Source organism: Mustela putorius, unplaced genomic scaffold, assembly GCF_011764305.1.
Source record: "Mustela putorius furo isolate JIRA1106 unplaced genomic scaffold, ASM1176430v1.1 tig00003862_pilon_pilon_pilon, whole genome shotgun sequence".
NCBI classification, from domain to species: Eukaryota; Metazoa; Chordata; class Mammalia; order Carnivora; family Mustelidae; genus Mustela; species Mustela putorius.
Genome location: NW_025422014.1, coordinates 1268775 through 1292742, shown reverse-complemented (window position 1 = coordinate 1292742; position 23968 = coordinate 1268775).

Here is a 23968-nt window from a genome sequence, read left to right as displayed (position 1 = left end):
CCTTTGCTGTGCAAAAGCTTTTGCTCTTGATGAAATCCCAATAGTTCATTTTTGCCCTTGCTTCCCTTGCCTTGGCGTTGTTCCTAGGAAGATGTTGCTGCAGGAGAGGTCGAAGAGGTTGCTGTCTGTGTTCTCCTCAAGGATTTTGATGGATTCCTTTCGCACATTGAGGTCCTTCATCCATTTTGAGTCTATTTTCATGTGTGGTGTAAGGAAATGGTCCAATTTCATTTTTCTGCATGTGGCTGTCCAATTTTCCCAGCACCATTTATTGAAGAGGCTGTCTTTTCTCCATTGGACATTCTTTCCTGCTTTGTCAAAGATTAGTTGACTGTAGAGTTGAGGGTCTATTTCTGGGCTCTCTATTCTGTTCCATTGATCTATGTGTCTGTTTTTGTACCAGTACCATGCTGTCTTGATGATGACAGCTTTGTAATAGAGCTTGAAGTCCGGAATTGTAATGCCACCAACGTTGGCTTTCTTTTTCAATATCCCTTTGGCTATTCGAGGTCTTTTCTGGTTCCATATAAATTTTAGGATTATTTCTTCCATTTCTTTAATAAGATGGATGGTACTTTGATAGGAATTGCATTAAATGTGTAGATTGCTTTAGGTAGCATAGACATTTTCACAATATTTATTCTTCCAATCCAGGAGCATGGAACATTTTTCCATTTCTTTGTGTCTTCCTCAATTTCTTTCATGAGTACTTTATAGTTTTCTGAGTATAGATTCTGTGCCTCTTTGGTTAGGTTTATTCCTAGGTATCTTATGGTTTGGGGTGCAATTGTAAATGGGATGGACTACTTAATATCTCTTTCTTCTCTCTTGCCCTTGGTGTAGAGGAATGCAACTGATTTCTGTGCATTGATTTTATATCCTGACACTTTACTGAATTCCTGTATAAGTTCTAGCAGTTTTGGAGTGGAGTCTTTTGGGTTTTCCACATATAGTATCATATCATCTGCGAAGAGTGATAATTTGACTTCTTCTTTGCCAATTTGGATGCCTTTAATTTCCTTTTGTTGTCTGATTGCTGAGGCTAGTACCTCTAGTACTATGTTGAATAGCAGTGGTGATAATGGACATCTCTGCCGTGTTCCTGACCTTAGCGGAAAAGCTTTCAGTTTTTCTCCATTGAGAATGATATTTGCGGTGGGTTTTTCATAGATGGCTTTGATGATATTGAGGTATGTGCCCTCTATCCCTACACTTTGAAGAGTTTTGATCAGGAAGGGATGCTGTACTTTGTCAAATGCTTTTTCAGCAAATATTGAGAGTATCATATGGTTCTTGTTCTTTCTTTTATTGATGTGTTGTATCACATTGACTGATTTGCGGATGTTGAACCATTCTTGCAGCCCTGGAATAAATCCCACATGGTCGTGGTGAATAATCCTTTTAATGTACTGTTGAATCCTATTGGCTAGTATTTTGTTGAGTATTTTCGCATCTGTGTTCATCAGTAATATTGGTCTATAGCTCTCTTTTTTGATGTGATCCTTGTCTGGTTTTGGGATCAAGGTGATGCTGGCCTCATAAAATGAGTTTGGAACTTTTCCTTCCATTTCTATTTTTTGGAACAGTTTCAGGAGAATAGGAATTAGTTTTTCTTTAAATGTTTGGTAGAATTCCCCCGGGAAGCCGTCTGCCCCTGGGCTTTTGTTCGTTTGGAGATTTTTAATGACTGTTTCAATCTCCTTACTGGTTATGCATCTGTTCAGGCTTTGTACTTCTTCCTGGTTCAGTTGTGGTAGCTTATATGTTTCTAGGAATGCATCCATTTCTTCCAGATTGTCAAATTTGTTGGCGCAGAGTTGCTCATAGTATGTTCTTATAATAGTTTGTATTTCTTTGGTGTTAGTTGTGATCTCTCCTCTTTCATTCATGATTTTATTTATTTGGGTCCTTTCACTTTTCTTTTTGATAAGTCGGGCCAGGGGTTTATCAATTTTATTAATTCTTTCAAAGAACCAGCTCCTAGTTTCGTTGATTTGCTCTATTGTCTTTTTGGTTTCTATTTCATTGTTTTCTGCTCTGATCTTTATGATTTCTCTTCTCCTGCTTGGCTTAGGGTTTCTTTCTTGTTCTTTCTCCAGCTCCTTTAGGTGTAGGGTTAGGTTGTGTACCTGAGACCTTACTTGTTTCTTGAGAAAGTCTTGTACCGCTATATATTTTCCTCTCAGGACTGCCTTTGTTGTGTCCCACAGATTTTGAACCATTGTATTTTCATTATCATTTGATTGCATGATATTTTTCAATTCTTCTTTAATTTCCTGGTTGACCCATTCATTCTTTAGAAGGATGCTGTTTAGTCTCCATGTATTTGGGTTCTTTTCAAACTTCCTTTTGTGGTTGAGTTCTAGCTTTAGAGCATTGTGGTCTGAAAATATGCAGGGAAGGATCCCAATCTTTTGATACTGGTTGAGTCCTGATTTAGGACCGAGGATGTGATCTATTCTGGAGAATGTTCCATGTGCACTAGAGAAGAATGTGTATTCTGTTGCTTTGGGATGAAATGTTCTGAATATATCTGTGATGTCCATCTGGTCCAGTGTGTCATTTAAGGCCTTTATTTCCTTGCTGATCTTTTGCTTGGATAATCTGTCCATTTCAGTGAGGGGAGTGTTAAAGTCCCCTACTATTATTGTATTATTGTTGATGTGTTTCTTTGATTTTGTTATTAATTGGTTTATATAGTTGGCTGCTCCCACGTTGGGGGCATAGATATTTAAAATTGTTAAATCTTCTTGTTGGACAGACCCTTTGAGTATGATATAGTTTCCTTCCTCATCTCTTATTATAGTCTTTGGCTTAAAATCTAATTGATCTGATATAAGGATTGCCACTCCTGCTTTTTTCTGATGTCCATTAGCATGGTAAATTCTTTTCCACCCCCTCACTTTAAATCTGGAGGTGTCTTCGGGCTTAAAATGAGTTTCTTGGAGGCAACATATAGATGGGTTTTTTTTTTATCCATTCTGATACCCTGTGTCTTTTGATTGGGACATTTAGCCCATTAACATTCAAGGTAACTATTGAGAGATACGAATTTAGTGCCCTTGTCTTGACTGTAAGGTGACTGTTACTGTATATGGTCTTTGTTCCTTTCTGATCTACCACTTGTAGGCTCTCTCTTTGCTTAGAAGACCCCTTTCAATATTTCCTGTAGAGCTGGTTTGGTGTTTGCAAATTCTTTCAGTTTTTGTTTGTCCTGGAAGGTTTTAATCTCTCCTTCTATTTTCAATGATAGCCTAGCTGGATATAGTATTCTTGGCTGCATGTTTTTCTCGTTTAGTGCTCTGAAAATATCATGCCAGCTCTTTCTGCCCTGCCAGGTCTTTGTGGATAAGTCAGCTGCCAATCTAATATTTTTACCATTGTATGTTAGAGACTTCTTTTCCCGGGTTGCTTTCAGGATTTTCTCTTTGTCACTGAGACTTGTAAATTTTACTATTAGGTGATGGGGTGTGGGCCTATTCTTATTGATTTTGAGGGGTGTTCGCTGAACCTCCTGAATTTTGATGCTCGTTCCCTTTGCCATATTGGGGAAATTCTCCCCAATAATCCTCTCCAGTATACCTTCTGCTCCCCTCTCTCTTTCTTCTTCTTCTGGATTCCCAATTATTCTAATGTTGTTTCGTCTTATGGTGTCACTTATCTCTCGAATTCTCCCCTCGTGGTCCAGTAGCTGTTTGTCCCTCTTTTGCTCAGCTTCTTTATTCTCTGTCATTTGGTCTTCTCTATCACTAATTCTTTCTTCTGCCTCATTTATCCTAGCAGTGAAAGCCTCCATTTTTTATTGCACCTCATTAGTTGCTTTTTTTATTTCAACTTGGTTAGATTTTAGTTCTTTTATTTCTCCAGAAAGGGCTTTTATATCTCTCGAGAGGGTTTCTCTAATATCTTCCATGCCTTTTTCGAGCCCAGCTAGAACCTTGAGAATTGTCATTCTGAACTCTAGATCTGACATATTACCAATGTCTGTATTGATTAGGTCCCTAGCCTTCGTTACTGCCTCTTGTTCTTTTTTTTGTGTTAAATTTTTCCGTCCCGTCATTTTTTCCAGATAAGAGTATATGAAGGGGCAAGCAAAATACTAAAAGGGTGGCAACAACCCCAGGAAAATATGCTTTAACCAAATTAGAAGAGATCCTAAATCGTGAGGGGGGAGAAAGGGGATACAAAGAGGTTCAAAAAGGAAGAAAGAAAAAAAAGAAAAAAGAATTAAAAAAAGAAACCAAATAAGAAAAATATAAAAAAGAAAAAATATATATATTGGATAAACTAGTTAAAAAACGTTAAAAATAAAAAGGTAAAAGTTAAAAAAAAATTTACCAGAAGGCGAGATAAAAAAACAAAAAATGAAGGGGCGCCTGGGTGGCTCAGTGGATTAAGCCGCTGCCTTCGGCTCAGGTCATGATCTCAGTGTCCTGGGATCGAGCCCCGCATCGGGCTCTTTGCTCAGCGGGAGCCTGCTTCTCTCTCTCTCTCTCTGCCTGACTCTCCGCCGACTTGTGATCTCTCTCTCTGTCAAATAAATAAATAAAATCTTAAAAAAAATGAAAAAGAAAAAAATTAAATTAACTCCAAGACTAAAAAAAATCACAGGGAAAAAGCCACGAGTTCCTTGCTTTGCTTTCTCCTCCTCTGGAATTCTGCTGTTATCCTTGGTATTGAAACCGCACTCCTTGGTAGGTGTACTTGGTTTCGGCTGGATTTCTTGTTGATCTTCTGGGGGAGGGGCCTGTTGTATTGATTCTCAAGTGTCTTTGCCCCAGGCGGAATTGCACCGCTCTTACCCGGGGCCCAGGTGAGTAATCCACTCGTGTTAGCTTTCAGGAGCTTTGTTCCCTGAGCGCTTTTCGTAGAGTTCCGGAGGACAGGAATACAAATGGCGGCCTCCTGGTCTCTGGCCCGGAGGAGCCGAGAGCCCGCGGCCCCACTCCTCAGTGCATCCTCAGAGAACAGCGCCCAGTTACTGGCGTCTGCCTGACCTCCGGCCGCGCTCCGAGCTCACCGAGCCTGTGACCGGTTCAAGGTAACACCAAGCTGGGAGCTTACTGTCAGCTCTGTCTCTGTAGGTGGCTTTCCCGTTCCAATACCCGCAAGCTCTGTGACACTCAGACACCCCCGATCCTTCTGTGACCCTGCGGGACCTGAGGCCACGCTGACTCCGCGTGGGCTTCGCCCTGGTTTAGCCTCTGAAGCGATGTCCCTCAACGGACCAGACTTTTAAAAGTCCTGATTTTGTGCGCCGTTGCTCTGCCCCTTGCCGGGAGCTGGCCCCTCCCCCCGGGGTCTATCTTCCTGTCGCTTTGGATTCACTTCTCCGCCGGTCCTACCTTTCAGAAAGTGGTTGTTTTTCTGTTTCCAGAATTGCTGTTTTTCTTCTCTTCGATCTGCCGATGGATTTTCAGGTGTTTGCAATCTTTAGATAAGCTAATCTAGCTGATCTCCGGCTAGCCGAAGTAGTCTCAGCCTGCTACTTCTCCGCCATCTTGACTCCTCCTCACAATAGTTCTTTTTTTTAATCCATTCTTATACCCTGTGTATTTTGATTGGAGCATTTAGAGCCTATTTAAGTTCAGAGTGATTATAGATATGAATTTATTTATATTGTGTTATCTGTAATGTTGGTGTTTCTGATGATGTTCTCTTTTTCTTTTTAATCTTTGCTTTTGGTCTTCCTTTCCCATTCAAAGGGTCCCCTTCAATATTTCATGCTGGACTGGTTTAGTGCTTATGATCCCCTTTAGTTTTTGTTTTTATGGGAAACTCTTGATCTCTCCTTCTATTCTGAATGATTACCTTGCTGGATAATGTATTCTTGGCTGCATATTTTTCTCATTTAGCATTTTGAATATATCATGGCTTTTACTTCTGACTTTCCATGTTTCTTTTTATAGATCTGCAACAAACCTTATTTGTCTTCCTCTATATGTTAAGGACTTTCTTCCCTGCTGCTTTCAGGATTCATTCCTTATCTGTGTATTTTGTGGATTTGACTATGATATATTTTGTTGTTGGCTGGCTTTTGTTGAATTTGATGGGACTTCTCTGCGATGCATGGATTTTGATGTCTGTTTCCTTCCCCAGATTACGGAACTTTTCAGCTATAATTTGCTCAGTAAACCTTCTGGCCCCTTTCCCCTGGCTTCTTCTTCTGGGACTCCCATGATACAAATGTTATTATGCTTTAAGGAGTTGCTGAGCTCCCTAAATCTATATTCATAATCCAACACTTTTCTTTCCTTCTTTTCTGCTTCACTATTTTCTGTATTTTTATCTTCTATATCACTGATGCATTCTCCTTATTTGTTCATCTTCATTGTCATTGCATCAATCCAGATTTCCATCTTGATTATAGAATTTTTTATTTCAGTCTGAGTAGTTTTTAGATCTTTTATCTCTTCAGTAGGGGTGTGTGTGTGTGTGTGTGTGTGTGTTCTATGCTTTTCTCAAACCCAGCTAGTATCCTTATGATTGTTGTTTTATTTTTTTAAAAGATTTTATTTATTTGACAGAAAGAGATCACATGTAGGCAGAGAGGCAGGCAGAGAGAGAGAGAGAGAGAGGAGGAAGCAGGCTCCCTGTTGAGCAGAGAGCCCATTGCAGGATTTGATCCCAGGACCCTTAGATCATGACCTGAGCTGAAGGCAGAGGCTTAACCCACTGAGCCACACAGGCATCCATGATTGCTTTTTTAATTTCTGGTTGAAGCACCTTACTTACATCTGTTTTAATTACATGCCTGACCTTGACTTCTTCCTGTTCTTTCTTTTTGGACCAATTCCACTATCTTGTCATTTTGTCTAGGTCACTGGTGTGTGTGTGTGTGTGTGTGTTAGTTATTAGGAAACCCTGTTATATTCCTGTAGGAGTAATGGCTATGTTAAGAAGAGGGCTTATATTTTTGTCAGCCTAGTGCTTTCAGAAAGTGTTTCAGAGTGTGTAATCTGTTGTGTTTTGGCTGCTCCTTCCCTCAGTTCAGTCCTCTGCATAGTTTCTTCTGGCCTGTACTGGGAAGTGTTTGGATTTAGTTGTGTTTTGGTCTGCTTGTTAAAAGAAGCTAGATCCTATTTCCTCTAAAGTTGAAGTTACAGCACTCTATGATCAATAGACTTGGTGTATGCAGGTGGTTTGTGTTGGTCTTCTGAGGGCCTTCAGCATTGGTTCTCAGACAGGCTTGCCCTATTAAAAGTGTACCTGCAGGGCACAAGGGGGCAGGGTTGGTGCAAGCAGCTTCAGCCTCCACTGGGGATACTGTGTTGCTCACTAAAGTACGTCAGTGCTGATGGGTGGGAGAGAAATGCAATGCTTTGTTCTCTTGTTACTGGAGTGGGGAATTCACCCATGCCACTCTTGAGGAAACCCTCACAGAAGAGCAAGAAATCTCCCTGCTTGTGTCCCCAGCTTCCATCAAATCTCTGTCTTCATCATGTCTGTTTCTGAGGTGTCTGTCTGCCAGGTGGCACAGTACCCTGTGTTGTATCTCAGGTACATGACCAGGTTTCAGAATCCCAAATTTTAGGGAACTGGTGTGACGTGGACCCACACTGATCCTCTGGAGGAGGGTCTCACTGTTTGTGACTGTTGCTAGTTTGTCTCGGAAAAGTAGTTGCATGACTGAACAGTGGTTTGGAGTTTATGGTAAAGCACAGCCTAAAGCACCAAGGCTTGTTGCCCTTAGCAGGTGTCTCTGTTCCTATCCTAATGAACAGGGCAGCTCATTGACACCCACAACTTATTTTCTCCCTGGAGAGGCCATGTCACCTCGCCCAAATGCACTCCAATAAGGGGAACTGTTTCCCACTGAGCAACCCATGGGATCCTCAGACCATGCTGCCCACTTTCAGGCTTTGGTCCTCCTTCCCACAGGAACACTACTAAACCTGCCAGGCTTGACCCTGGCAATGGCATGGACTTCTAAAATTTTAGATGTTGAACTCCAGTGGTTATAGCATCTTGTGGTAGTGAGACCCTCTCCTTTGTCCAGTCAATTGTTTAGGGAAAGAGTTTTTATTGTGCAATCCCCTGCATGCTGTTTTCACTCTTTCTCTGTCTTTCATTCTTCTCTCTGTGGTCAGGGCTCCCTCCCTACACAGCACTCACAATTCTTTTCTACCACAAATCAACTCACCACAGCTCCTACTTTCCATGATGTGGTCATTTCTCTCTATAAATGCGCAGTTTGTTCTTTTGGTCCAGAGGTCAATTTCTTGGATGTTCAAAATTATTTCACATTTATCCAGCTGTGTTTGAGGGATGAGGGCAGCTTAGTGTCCCCTTACTCCTCTTCCACCTTAACTATGTTGGAGGGTATGTGTTTTAAAATGACAAAGCACCGAATGACGTTTTCAGAGATGTCCAAGTCCATGGAGGCATAGATAAGGTTATAAAGTCCTGTGTCCACTATGTAGCAAGCAGAGGTAATTACTCTGGATGACAGTATCTTACTTTCCTGACTGAGAAGTTCTTATGCTTTGGGAATTTTGTTCACAGTGATGGAATGAGCACTTCTTCTAATTGTTTCACCAGGCTTTTATGATATGAGATCAACACAAGGAAAATTAGACTTCTTCTTCTTCTTGCATTTCTATTTTTTTAACATTTTAAAAATATTTTTTCTTTTATATTATTACATATAATGTATTATTTGTCCCATGGGTACAGGTCTGTGAATCATCAAGCTTACACATTTTACAACATTCACCATAGCTCATACCCTCCCTAATGTCCAAAACTAAGCAAAAAAAAAAAAAAAAAAAACCACTTCTAAATGAACTGAGTACCATATGTCAGAAACTGTGGCAAACTTCACATGGCTTGTCTCATTTAGCCCTCACAATGCTTTGAAAAAGGTACTCTTATTTTATCCCCACATTTTATATGAGGAGGAAAACCTTGCCAAAGGTCACAAACGTAGGGAGTGTGAGGAGAAGAATTTGAACTCAAGCATGTGGACTTCAGATCTTGTGCTGTTAATTACTATTTATACAAGTTCCCAATGCTATATTTAATGTCTGGCAAGACCTTTAGTGGCTGACGTTGTTTTGAATTTGGAGGAAAGGTGCAAGAGTATAGATTTGGGATGTTAGGTTTATGTGTTAGAGTAATTCTCTATACTAAATCACTACTTCAACCACATATATGAGTATCAATGTCTGCAAAGATATTGACTGCTTCTCCTAAGCTAGTCCATCTAAGGGGCTTCTTGAAATTGACCACAGAAGGAAGCTATGTTCAATTTAGAATCTGAGCAATACCATGGAGTATGTACAAATGTAGTCATGATATAACATAATAAAGCAGAAAGATTTTTTCCATTAGTTCTTGCTTCCATACTGGATCCCATATATATTTTTTAAACATTTCTATTTATTTGACAGAGAGAGAGAGAGAGAGAGAGAGAGATCACAAGTAGGCAGAGAGACAGGCAGAGAGAGAGGGGAAGCAGTCTCCCCTCCAAGCAGACAGCCTGATGTGGGACTCGATCCCAGGACCCTGAGATCATGACCTGAGCTGAAGGCAGAGGCTTAACCCACTGAGCCACTCAGGTGCCCTCATATTTTTAATTTATATAAAACTGCTTATATCTTCTGGTTTCCTAAGACACTTCTTATTTTAAAGGATGACTTAGTAGTGCCATAAAACTTTTGAGACACTTTCAAAAGACTTGGGAAGACTCACAATCCCCAATGCAGATGCTAAATGGTGCAGTGGATGTGTCACCTAACCCAGCAATCTTAGCCTGTCACATTTTCATTTTTTTAGTTCTCCTACAGGATCAGGAAACCCTGTTCTCCAGGTGGAGGGTGGGTTTTTTGCTTATAAAAGAAGCTCTGTCATCTCTCTAGTGTTTCCTGAATGCATATGTGGTCCATAAGAATAGATTCTTACCTGGCCTTATAGCTGGGTGGAAATGACACGTTGTCAACTCTGATATAGAAACATGCAAAGCCTCAAACAGGCAGACTGAGGTAGGGTGGCTTGAGTGAGGTAGGGTGGCTTGAGGTTACCAAAGGTTACCAAAACCAAGGGTGTACAGCCAAAAATGAAGTTGGGAGTAAACTCTGTTTAGCCCCCAAGCAAGCCCTATGAGAGATGGCATAGTTTCCCCAATCACTTTTGTTTAAGTTCCTTGATGTAGAGCAAGTGCTGATGTACTGAAGTTGAAATGAAGAGCAACTGATTTGTGTTAACCATTTTCAAATTTGTAACAATTTTAATATATTGTTTTAATTATTTTATTTATATTTTAATTCCAGTATAGTTAACATACAGTGTTGTGCCAGCTTCAGATGTACAATATAGTAATTATACAGTTCTTTACCTCATCCAGTGCTCATCAGGAGTGCACTTTTTAATCTGCAACACATATTTTAGCCATCATTTAACCCAACTCCCCTCTGGTAACCATCAGTTTGTTCTCTATAGTTAAGAGTCTGTTTCTTGATTTCTCCCTGTCTCTCTCTTTTCGCCCTTTGCTGGTTTTGTTTCTTAAATTCACATATGATTTAAATCATATGGTATTTATCTTTCTCTGAATGATTTATTTTGCATAACATTATACTCTTTTCCTCCATCCATGTCATTGCAAAGGGCAAGATTTAATTCTTCTTATGACTGAATAATATTTTCTTGTATATATAAACAAATAATCCAATTAAAAATAAGCAGAATACATGGACAGACACTTTCCAAAGAAGACATGGAGATAACCAACAGATACATGGAAATATGCTCAACATCACATATAATCATGGAAATGCTAATCAAAACTACTATGAGACATGACCTCATACCTGTCAGAATGGCTCAAACAAAAAAAACAAAAACAAGAATCAAGGGTTAGTGAAGATATAGAGAAAAAAGAGCCCACTTGTACTGTTGATGAGAGTGCAAATTGGTGCAGCCATTGTTGAAGACAGTATGGAGGTTCACCAAAAAATTAAGAGCTCCCTATGATCCAGTAATCACATTACTGGTATTTACACCATGTTCATGTAAATGGGGTTATTTTCTTAATTTCTCTTTCTGCTACTTCCTTATTAAGTATAAATGCAGCAGATTTCTGTATATTAATTTCATATATTACAAATTTACTGAATTTATTATTTGAGAGGTTTGGTTGTTTGTTGGTTTGTTTTGGTGGAGTCAGGGTTTCCTATGTATATTATCATGCAATCTGCAAATAGTAACAATTTAACTACTTCTTTACCAATTTGGATGCCTTTATTTATTTTACTTCTCTGATTGCTGTGGCTAGAACTTCTAGCACTATGTTGAATAAAAGTTGTGAAGGTGGATATCCTTGTCTTGTTTCTGATATCAGAAGAAAAACTTCCTATTTTTTACATTAAGCATGCTGTTATCTGTGGGTTTGTCATATATGGCTTTTATTATGTTTAGGTATGTTCCCTCTAAACTCACTTTCTTGAAGTTTTTATGATGAATGCTTGTTGAGTTTTGTCAAATTTATTTTGGGGAGATGCATTCATTGATATGATCATATTTTTAAAATTTTTTGTTTTATGAATGTGCATCACATTATTGACTTGTGAGTATTAGACTCTCCTTGCAACTCAGAATTAAGTCCCACCCGATTGTAGTGAATGACCTTTTTGATGTATTGTTGACTGTGGTTTGCCAATATTTTTGAGGATTTTTGTATTTATGTTAATCAGAGGTATTGGCCTAGAGTTTTCTTTTTTTGTAGTATCTTTGGTTTTGTCTAATTCTTGTTATCAGGGTAATTCTGACCTTGAATTGGAAAACTTGGAAGTTTTCCCTCCCCTTCTTTCTTCCTGAATAGTTTGAGGAAAATTGGTATTAACTCTTCTTTAGGTGTAAGGTAGAATTCCTCTATGAGGTCATCAGGTTCTGGATCAGATGTGTGTTGGGAGGTTTTTTTTTTTTTTTTTTTTTTTAATTTCTGTTATAATTTTGTTACAGGTCATTGGTCGGTTCAGATTTTCTATTTCTTCCCTTTTTTTCTTCTCTTTTTCTACTTCTTCCTGATTCATTTTTGGAAGTTGTAGTTTACTAGGAGTTTATCCATTTATTCTGGGTTGTTCAGTTTGTTGACATATGTTTTGTAGTATTTTCTTATAATCCTCTGTATTTCTATGGTGTCACTTGTTGTATTTCATTTTTGTTTTTTATTTTATTTATTTGGGTCTTCCCTCTTTTTCTTTTTTTTTCCTCTCTTTTTTTCTTTCTGAGTCTAACAAAAGGTTTATTAGTTTTGTTTATCATTTCACAGAACCAGTTCTTTGTTACATTATCTTCTCTATTGTCTTCAGTCTCTATTTCACTTATTTTTGCTCTGATTTTTTCTTCCTTCTTTCCACTAAACTTGGGCTCTGCTTTTTTTTTTCATTTTTTTTTAGAGACAAGGTTAGATTGTTTATTTGAGGTTTTTCTTGTTTTTTTTTTAAAGGTAATCTTGTATCATTATAAATTTTCCTTTGAGAACTGCTTTCTCTGTGTCCCAAGGATTTTTAAAAATATTTTATTTATTTTTTTTAATTTCCTTTCAGTCTTCCAGAATTCATTGTTTATGCACCACACCCAGTACTCCATGTACTGCATGTCTCCATAATACTCACAACCAGGCTCACCCAACTTCCAACTTCCCACCCCCTGCTCCTCCAAAATCCTCTGATTGTTTTCCAGAGTCCACAGTCTCTTGTGGTTCATCTCCCCCTCCAATTGCCCCCAACTGCCTTCTCCTCTCCATCTCCCCATGTCCTCTGTGTTATTCCTTATGCTCCACAAATAAGCAAAACCATATGATAATTGACTCTCTCTGCTTGACTTATTTCACTCAGCATAATCTCTTCCAGTCCCATCCATGTTGCTACAAAAGTTGGCTATTCATCCTTTCTGATGGAGGCATAATACTCCATAGTATATATGGACCACATCTTCCTTATCCATTCATCTGTTGAAGGGCATCTTGGTTCTTTCCACAGTTTAGCAACTGTGGCCATTGCTGTTATGAACATTGGAGTACAGATGGCCCTTACATTTGGAACCATTGGGGCTTCATTTTCATTTGTCTCCACCTATTTTTGTATTTTCTCTTTCATTCTTTTTTGACCCATTGATTGTTTAGTAACATTTTGTTTAGTCTTTACATGTTTGTGTTTCTTTTTTTCTTGTGATTGATTTCTAGTTTCACATCAATATAATTGGGTAAGATGTTTGGAATGATTTTAATTTTCTTAAATTTATTAAGATTTTTTTGTGGCCTAACACATGGTCTTTCCTGGAGAATGTGCCATGTGCAATGTAAAGGAATGTGTTTTGTGTTGCTTTTGGATGGAATGTTCTGTATACATCTGTTAAGTTCATCTGGTTTAATGTGTTATTCAAAGATACCCTTTCCTTATTGATTTTCCTCCTGGAAGATCTATCCATTGATGTAAGTGACATGCTAAAGTCCACACTATTAATTCATTATTGTCAGTTTCTTTCTTTTCTTAAAAGAGGAATAGAGAGGAGAAGGGCAGAGGGAGAGAGAGAATCTTATGCAGGCTCTATGCTCAGCATAGAGCCTAAAGTGGGGCTTGATCTCACAACTCTGAGATCATGATCTGAGTTGAAATCAAGAGTTGTCTCCTTAACCAACTGGGCCACCCAGCTGCCCCCAATTTCTCTTTTTATGTCTATTAATATTTGCTTTATGTTATATATATTGGGTACATAGATATTTACATTTGTTACATCTACCTGTTAAATCGATCCCTTTATCATTGTATAATGTCATTTTCTCTTCTTTTTACAGTCTATTTCTTAAGTTTATTTTATCTGATATGTCTTTCTATTCCAGCTTTTTTACTTCATTTCCATTTGTGTGGATTATCTTTTTCCATCCTGTCACTTTCAATCTGTATGTGTCTTTAAGTCTGAAGTGAGTCTCTTGTGGGCAGCATACAGATGGGTCTTTTATTTTTTTTTAATCCATTTTGCTATCCTATGTTTTTCATTGGAGAATTTGGTCTATTTACATTTAATGTAATTAGTAATAATAAGTACTCATTGTTATTTTTGTTCATTGTTTTCTTGTTTTTGTAGTTGTGTTTATTTCTTTCTGTCTTGGTCTCTTCCCTTGTGATTGCTGACTTTCTTTAGTGTTATGCTTGACATTGTTTCTCTATTTTTGTTTGTTTCTATTATACGTTTTGAGTTTTTGGCTCCCATGAGTTTCATATATAACATCCTAAGTATATAGCAGTCTATTTTTATTTCACAAACATTTAAGTCCAAACACACTCTTTGGGAACTTATTTTTTATGCATCCTTCCACATTTTGTGCTTATGTTCTTATACTTCACATCTTTACTTTGTGAGTCCCCTTAACTACTTTTTAGATGTAGTTTATCTTACTACTTTTATCTTTTAACCTTCATCTTAGTTTTATAAGTGATTGCTTTACTCCCTTAACTATATCTCTACTTTTACCAGTGGAATTATTTTTCCTTTCATAATTTTCTTATTTCTAATTATACTCTTTTCTTTTCCACTTAAAGAAGCTCCTTTAACATTTTTCTAATGCTGGTGGAGTGGTGATGAATTCCTTTATATATTGTTTGTCTGGAGAACTACCCATTCTTTCATTTCTGGATGATAACCTTGCCAGGTAGAGTTATTCTTGGTTGTATTTTTTTTCTTTCAGCACTTTATTTATTTTTGATTTTATTATTTTTTATTGTGTTGTGTTAGTCACCATACAGTACATCATTTGTTTTGGATGTAGTGTTAACACTTTAAATATATTATCTTTAAATGCATTATATATATATACATATATATATATAATGTATTTATTAACATATTATATATAATGTATTTATTAATATATTATATATAATGTATATGTATATGTATGTACATATACTTTGCAGGTCAGAGAGTGGGGGAATGATATATTATGTATATGTATATACATAATATATACATATACATATATACATATATACACATACATATATATACATAATATATCATTCCCCCACTCTCTGACCTGCATAGTTTCTGCTAAAAAAATCAGCTGTTATCATTTTGGAGTTTCCTTTGTATGTAAATATTTACTTCTCTCTTGATGTTTTTAAAATTTGATCTTTAACTTCTGACATTTTAATTATTATGTTTTGTGGTTTGGATCTCCTTGCGTTCATCTTGTTTCAAACTCCTGGTGATTCCTGAACCTGAATGTCTGTTTCTTTTCCGGGGTTGGGGAAGATTTCACTATTATTTCTTCAAATAAATTATCTGCCCCTTTCTCTATCTCTCCTCCTGAGGCCCCCATAATGTGAATATTTTCTTGATCTTGTCCAATATATCCTTTAATCTACCTTCACTTCCTTTTATTTTTTCTTTATGCTGTTTGGCTTGAATGCTTTCCATTATCTTGTCCTCCAGATTGTTTATCTGTTCTGCATTTGCTAATCTACTATTTATTCCCTCTAGTGCATTTTTTCATTTCAGTTCTATTTTTCAATTCTGATTATTTCATTTTTATTGTTTCTACTTGTTGAAGTCCAGTCTGCCGAGCATCTTTATAATTAGTACTTTGAACTCTTCATCAGGTAGCTTGCTTACATCAATTTTATGTATTTATTTCCCTGAAGTTTTGTCTTTTTCTTTCATTTGGAGTATATTCCTCTTGCACCTCATTTTACTTGACTTTCTGTGTTTGTTTCTGTGAATTATGTAGACTAGCTACTTCTAAACTTTTAAAAAAAGATTTTATTTGTTTGTCAGAAAGAGAAAGAAAGAGTGGGAGGGAGAGAATGAACAAGCAGAGGGAGTGGCGGGCAGAGGGACAGCATACTCCCTGCTGAGCAAGGAGCCCAATGCAGGACTCGATCCCAGTACCCTAGGATCATGACCTGAGCTGAAGACAGATGTCCAACCTACTGAACCACTTAGGAATGGTCCTGTGTATGGTTGTCCCTATATAGACTATGTGTACCTAGTAAATTTGGGTTACTGGGGCTGTGTCTGCCAGGGTCTAGTGGTCCTGAGGCACTCTGTGCTGGAGCTGTTCTAGCTGAATGGTTGAAGGTGAAGTGGGTGCAGGTTGCTGTGGTTTTGGGTGTCTCCACACAAAGAACACCTTGGTAGGACAGTTACAACTGAAGTGGGTTGCGTTGGGGTGGCTCCAGGGCTCTTCATGTGGAAAGTACCATGGCCAGATAGCTGAAGCTGAATTGGGTACAAGCTGGTTAGTCTGGGCCTCTTTACACAAATGGTTTCTTGAAGGATAGCTTATGCTGCAGTGGGTATGGTCTGGTGGGTTCTGGGGTTCCCTGACCAGAGGGTGCCCTGGCAGATTGGCTGGAGTGAGGCAGGCATGGGGTATGGGGTCTGGAATGCTATGCATGGGATAGCCAAAATGATGTGAGCCTGGAGTGTTACAGGATGCTTTGTATCCGTATCACCTTATTGAGTTGGCTGGCTTTATAGTGAATGCTATCCAGGGCTTTTTTAATATGCACCATGCTGGTGCTGTTTTCGTTGGTTGGCTGGGACTGGTGTGGACTAGGGGTCTGCAACTCAATGCAGTGGCAGTATGGCTAGGTTATTCAGATCTGCTCCTGACTATGCTATCAAGGTGGAGGGGAATGTAATTTAGAAGAGCTTGCCAGCCCTTCTACCTGGAGACAGCTCCAGAAGCCCCTGAACCATTTGGCAGGATTCTAGGGCTGGTTCCTCTATTTTCTAGTTGCACTTTTAAATTGCAGCCTTTTTCTGTGCCCCTGGGCAGATGAATCTGCTCATGGTCTCTCAGTACTATTCTTCTCCACTTCAGTTTGCCACATTAGGGGTTGGGTTTCCCTTCATTATGTCTCCATCTCTCATGATGTTTTCTATGTGGTCTTTCTATTACTTTGCAGAAGTTGTTCCATTCTTCTTTAGATGGAATAGTTCTGTAAATAGGAATATATCTGGTATGTTCATAGAGAAGGTGAATTCAGGATTTTCCTACACTACCATCTTGGACCTTCCACTAGAGTACATTCTTTTTCTTTAGAGATAATTGGCAAATATCTTCTTTTAAAAATGATGAACTGATCTTTAAAAATGCTCAATTATACTTTTTTTTTCAAATGGTAAGAATTTATTGCCTTTCATGGTTGTTTTATAAGTAGTAAGAGCATTAAAAATGTTTGCTTAAAATTAATAATATTTTAGAATGTTGGTGCTATTTGGTTTTATGTTGAGAAAAATAATACACAAACTTGTTTCTTGTAAGGAAGGTATTTTAAATGGAGCAACTTCTAACATTTTCTTTTGTTCAACAGTCTGCTGTCTTTTAACTTTCTTGATCTTCAGTGAAAAGTAAGGTAGAACGAAAGAATGAGGACTATTCATTCTCCATGGTAAGTGAATAAGAGGAGAGAGAAGAGCTTAATTAATATGGAAGAGAAATAAAATAATATGATACAGAAACAATGGAATCATTATAATAATTTTGCTAGACACTCACTATAATTAAAAACAGCATTTAGGTGATATAGACCAACATTTTGTTTTGCATTCAGAAGTTCAGGTTGCTTCTAATATTATCCAGTTGGATATTGTATACCAAATGAAGTTGTTTGAATTAAGTTTTTGACTGAAAATATATTTTAATGTCTACTTGATGTTTTTTAAAGTAGAAATAATTATTAAATTAGAAAATAATAAATCAAATAAATGTTATTATTTTTAAAACTCAGATAGTACAGAGAAAATAAAATATAATACATAATCTTACCAGTATTATTATTTGGATTCTTTTAGAATTCTTTCTAAGTATCAATGTACATGTCTCTTTTTGTAAGAATAAAATCATACTATATCTAGTATTTTATAATTTATTTTTATAATTTGATTTTGTATATAATAATGTTACAGGTAACTTCACTTGCTAATAAGCAAATTTGCATTATCCAACAATAAGAAGTTTCTTATGACTTTAAATAACTGCAGGTTCCAGATTATTATGGCTTACATAAATCTCTATCAAACTCTTCTGCATCATTCAGCCTGAGCATTTGTTTTTTGTTTTTGAAATACCTGTAGGTTTTATGCCTTCCGAGCCTTTGCATCTGTTAGTGCTTTAATCTGGAAATTTCATGCAGACTCCTTATCCATTTACTAATACTTGAACCTTATTTGTCTTTCCATCCTCACTACATGGTATATAGTGCCCATTAAATGCTTGATAAATGAATAAGTAAATGAATAAAATTTTAGCATGAGAAAATGAGGGTCAGATTTGTAATCTCTGGGTAAACTGGAGATCAACGGAAGCAGGAATTTACAGACAAAGGAAGATACAAAGCACTAAGAGAGTATATGGCTGGTCCAGAGAGCTAGATGGTCATGGTCTCACTGTAACTTGTGAATCTTTTGAAGGCTTTTACCCGAACATCCCTATAGTTCACCCTGAAGTTGTTTTAAATAATTTAACATGGGACATTTATTCAAAGAAAATATTTTGCCTAATGATTCTATCAGATAATCAGAATGTGATTGTCAGTTCAAAGTTTGTTAATCCTTTTAGAAGCAGTTTGAGCTGTCAATCAGATAATACCTACTTTCTTACAACACATCCTATTCTAAACTATACACCTAACTGGTAATTAGTTTTCACAGTGCTACCTCTCATACTTGCAGATATTGAAACATTGACATTTTGTTTTTCTACTTAAATATTTATATCCTAACCAACCAATTAATCTTTGTTCAACATTCTACAGTTTCTTAAGGCTAGGTACATTAATTATATGATCTTGTTTTCTCATCGTAGTGACTCTTAAAAGCAATTACTACTATCCTTCCCAATTTTGAGGTAATTAAATTGAGAATCAAAAAGCTTAAATATGTTTCCCTAGTCACAAGAGGCAAAGTAAGACAACCAAGAGCTTCTAAGTCCAAGAGTATTTCCATTATACCAGGTTGTCTTTCTGCTTCCCATTGAGGGTATGAAATAAAATTTGTGGCCTGAAAAAAAAAAAAAGAAAGCTTATTTGGCTCCAAACTTCTCCCTTACCAGCTTTGTAGTGTTCCTGAAATCTCCTCTATGTCCTCACTTATTTTGGTTTGTAGGCAAGGATATCTTCTAGATTGCTTCAGCTATTAGACTCTGAGGGGTTGCTTGGTTACTTAACAGAAAACAGGGCCATGAATGGATAAAACAAAGGATAGGTTTGTTGTTGCTGTTGTTATTTGTTTGTTTTTCTGAAAAGGAGAGAATGAGAAGGAACAGGAAAGAAAAAGTGAAGTTTTTTGAGGATGCCAGAATAAGGAAATTTGTCACATGAAGGAAGGGCAATAAGGAAAAGGTCTCCAGAAATTTAACAAATGTTTAACAAATATTGAGTACCTACCCAGTTCCAAGCATTGTTCTAGGCCATTAAGTGGGAAAAAAAAGACAAAAATTCTACCCTGCCTTGTGGAGCTATTATTCTTGTTGGGGAGGAGAGATAATAAATAATAAATACAATAGACTTCTAAAATATATAGAATATAGAAAGTAATAATTATTGTTGAGGAAAAATAATTATACCATAATAAGCTGGATAAGTAATGCTGGGAATTGGAGTTACAATTGTAAATAGGTTGGTCAGGATGAATTTCATTTGAGAAAGTGACACTAGAGCAGACTCAAAAGGAGCAGGAAATTAACCATCTGTATATCCAGGCAAAAGCATTCCAGGTGAAGGTGCAGCTAATGCAATTTTCTTGAACATGCCTGGCACGTTCAAGAAAGAGTAAAAAGATCAACGTGGCTGGAATATAAGGAACAAGGGATTGAGTAACAAAAAATGAGGTCAGAGAGATTGAGTAGACCCCATATAGTGCTTTGTGGGCTGTCATAACGACCTTGAAATGATTGGAAAGTAAGCTCCAGGAAGCCAAGAGCCATGTCTACTTTGCTTCTCATAAATACCTAGTTGCCTATCTTCAGTGCATGCTACAAAAAGACATTTATGGATTAATGACAGTTACTTACTCTCAGAGAGCTATTTTCCTGGTGAGAGAAAAACTAGTTATAATGTAATGGACTATTATAGGTTATATAATAAATGTTATTATTATCCCACTTTAACCAGAAAAGAGATTACACCCAAAGATGTTTTACTAGGCTAGTGTTTTTTTAACTTTTAAAATCACAATTCTTTCTTTAAACAAAGTTGATATAGAACACAGTATAAAAAATAGATCAAATAGAGATGATTTGATTGAAAAATTATGGAATTGACACAGTTTCACTCTTTTGTGAAGTCATCCTTGAGGAATTGCCGCAGGTTTTAAATTTTCCTATGCCATGGTGTCATACCATTTGGTGTAAAGAGTCACAAAGTGGTCTCTTGGAAAAGAGCTGTGATTGGGATATGGCTGTTGTTCAGAGGTATATTTATATGTCTGTAAGTTGATGAAATGGACTGAAGCTCTGGGGAAGAACAACCAAGAGATATTGGTAACCATGTTAATGGGAACCAAAAGTATCTCTGCTACTAAGTTCCAACATAAGCTTTTCTGGGTGTCCAAAGCTTTTTTTAAAATTTTTTATTTTTTTATTTTTTATTATGTTATGTTAGTCACCATGCAGTACGTCATTAGTTTGTGTTAGTGTTCCAAGATTCATTGTTAATGTATAACATCCAGTGCTCCATGCAATATGTGCCCTCCTTAATACCCATCACCAGGCCAACCCATGCCCCCATGCCACTCCCCTCTAAAACCCTCAGTTTGTTTCTCAGAGTCCATAGTCTCTCATAATTCATCTCCTCCTCTGATTCCCCCTCCCCTTCATTTGTCCCTTCTTTCTTCTGATGTCCTCCGTGCTATTCCTTATGTTCCATGAGTAAGTGAAACCATATGATAATTGACTTTCTCAACCATATGATAATTGACTTTCTCCGTTTGACATATTTCACTCAGCATAATCTCTTCCAGTCCCATCCAACTGATACAAAAATGGGGTATTCATCCTTTCTGATGGAGGTATAATACTCCATTGTATATATGGACCATATCTTCTTTATCCATTTGTCTGTTGAAGGGCATCTTGGCTCTTTCCACAGTTTTGTGACTGTAGTCATTGCTGTTATGAACATTGGGGTGCATATGGTCCTCCTTTTCACTACATCTGTATCTTTGGGCTAAATACCCAGCAATGCAATTGCAGGTTCATAGGGTAGCTCTATTTTTAATTTTTTGAGGAACCTCCACACTGTTTTCAAAAGTGGCTGAGCCAACTTGCATTCCAACCAACAGTGTAAGAGGATTCCCCTTTCTCCACATCCTTTTCAACATTTGCTGTTTATTGCCTTGATACCCTTTGCCGTTCTAACTGGTGTAAGGTGGTATCTCAATGTGGTTTTGATTTGAATTTCCCTAATGGCGAAGGATGAACACTTTTTTATGTGTCTGTTAGCCATTTGTGTGTCTTCTCTGGAGAAATGTCTGTTCATGTGTTCTGCCCATTTTTTGACTTATTTGTTTTTTGGGGTGTTGAGTTTGGGAAGTTCTTTATAGATCTTCGGTATCAGCCCTTTATCTGTAATGTCATTTTCAAATATCTTCTCCCATTCTGTTGGTTGCCTCTTTGTTTTGTTCACTGTTTCCTGTGCTGTGTAGAAGTTTTTATCTTGATGAAGTCCCAAAGGTTCGTTTTTCACTTTTGTTTCCTTTGCCTTTGGAGACGTGTCTTAAAAGAAGTTGCTGTGGCCAATGTTGAAGAGGTTACTCTCTATATTCTCCTCGAGGATTTTGATGGATTCCTGTTTCACATTGAGGTCTTTCATTCATTTTGAGTTTATCTTTGTGTATGGTGTAAGAGAATGGTTGAGTTTCCAAGGCTTTTTTTTTCCATTAACGATATTTATTATAATATAATGAATGACTGTGGAAACATTGCCCAGTCCAAGGGCTAGAATATTTTAAAATTGCTTGCATCTACATACCGGTTTTTCCCTCAACCCATCCTCTCGCCTTCCCTATGGAAGTTACTACCACAATCAATCAATCCTATTATTACTATTTCTTGCTTTATTACTTTTATCACATACATACATATGCTAAGTAATATGCTGGTTGATTTTCTTGGTACTGAAATTATAAACAGGGTATTATACTGTGTTCATTCCTGTGAGATTTGCTTTATTCATTTCTTATGTTATTAAGATAATTCCATAGAACTGCTTTTAGCTGTGGTTCTTTCCTTTTCACTGTTGGATAATATTTTACTCTGTGAATATGTCACAGTTTTTTCTTCCATTAACCTGTCAGTGAACATTCTGGAGATTTCCAGATAATTTTACATATACAAACTACTGTGGGAAGTATAGTACAACTTTCCTGGTGCCCATATGCTAGATAATCTTTTTTTTTTTATAAACATATAATTTTATCCCCAGGGGTACAGGTCTGTGAATCACCAGGTTTACACACTTCACAGCACTCACCAAAGCACATACCCTCCCCAATGTCCATAATCCCACCCCCTTCTCCGAAACCCCCTTCCCCCAGCAACCCTCAGTTTGTTTTGTGAGATTAAGAGTCACTTATGGTTTGTCTCCCTCCCAATCCCATCTTGTTTCATTGATTCTTCTCCTACCCACTTAAGCCCCCATGTTGCATCACTACTTCCTCATATCAGGGAGATCATATGATAGTTGTCTTTCTCTGCTTGACTTATTTAGCTAAGCACGATACGCTCTAGTTCCATCCATGTTGTCAAAAATGGCAAGATTTCATTTCTTTTGATGGCTGCATAGTATTCCATTGTGTATATATACCACCTCTTCTTGATCCATTCATCTGTTGATGGACATCTAGGTTCTTTCCATAGTTTGGCTATTGTGGACATTGCTGCTATAAACATTCGGGTACACGTGCCCCTTTGGATCACTACGTTTGTATCTTTAGGGTAAATACCCAATAGTGCAATGGCTGGGTCATAGGGCAGTTCTATTTTCAACATTTTGAGGAACCTCCATGCTGTTTTCCAGAGTGGCTGCACCAGCTTGCATTCAAACAACAGTGTAAGAGGGATCCCCTTTCTCCACATCCTCGCCAGCATCTGTCATTTCCTGACTTGTTGATTTTAGCCATTCTGACTGGTGTGAGGTGATATCTCATTGTGGTTTTGATTTGTATTTCCCTGATGCCGAGTGATGTGGAGCACTTTTTCGTGTGTCTGTTGGCCAACTGGATGTCTTCTTTGCAGAAATGTCTGTTCATGTCCTCAGCCCATTTCTTGATTGGATTATTTGTTCTTTGGGTGTTGAGTTTGCTAAGTTCTTTATAGATTCTGGACACTAGTCCTTTATCTGATATGTCGTTTGCAAATATCTTCTCCCATTCTGTCAGTTGTCTTTTGATTTTGTTAATTGTTTCCTTTGCTGTGCAAAAGCTTTTGCTCTTGATGAAATCCCAATAGTTCATTTTTGCCCTTGCTTCTCTTGTCTTTTGCATTGTTCCTAGGAAGATGTTGCTGCGGCAGAGGTCGAAGAGGTTGCTGCCTGTGTTCTCCTCAAGGATTTTGATGGATTCCTTTCGCACATTGAGGTCCTTCATCCATTTTGAGTCTATTTTCATGTGAGGTGTAAGGAAATGGTCCAATTTCATTTTTCTGCATGTGGCTGTCCAATTTTCCCAGCACCATTTATTGAAGAGGCTGTCTTTTCTCCATTGGACATTCTTTTCTGCTTTGTCGAAGATTAGTTGACTGTAGAGTTGAGGGTCTATTTCTGGTCTCTCTATTCTGTTCCATTGATCTATGTGTCTGTTTTTGTGCCGGTACCGTGCTGTCTTGATGATGACAGCTTTGTAATAGAGCTTGAAGTCCAGAATTGTGATGCCACCAACATTGGCTTTCTTTTTCAATATCCCTTTGGCTATTCGAGGTCTTTTCTGGTTCCATATAAATTTAGGATTATTTTTTCCATTTCTTTGA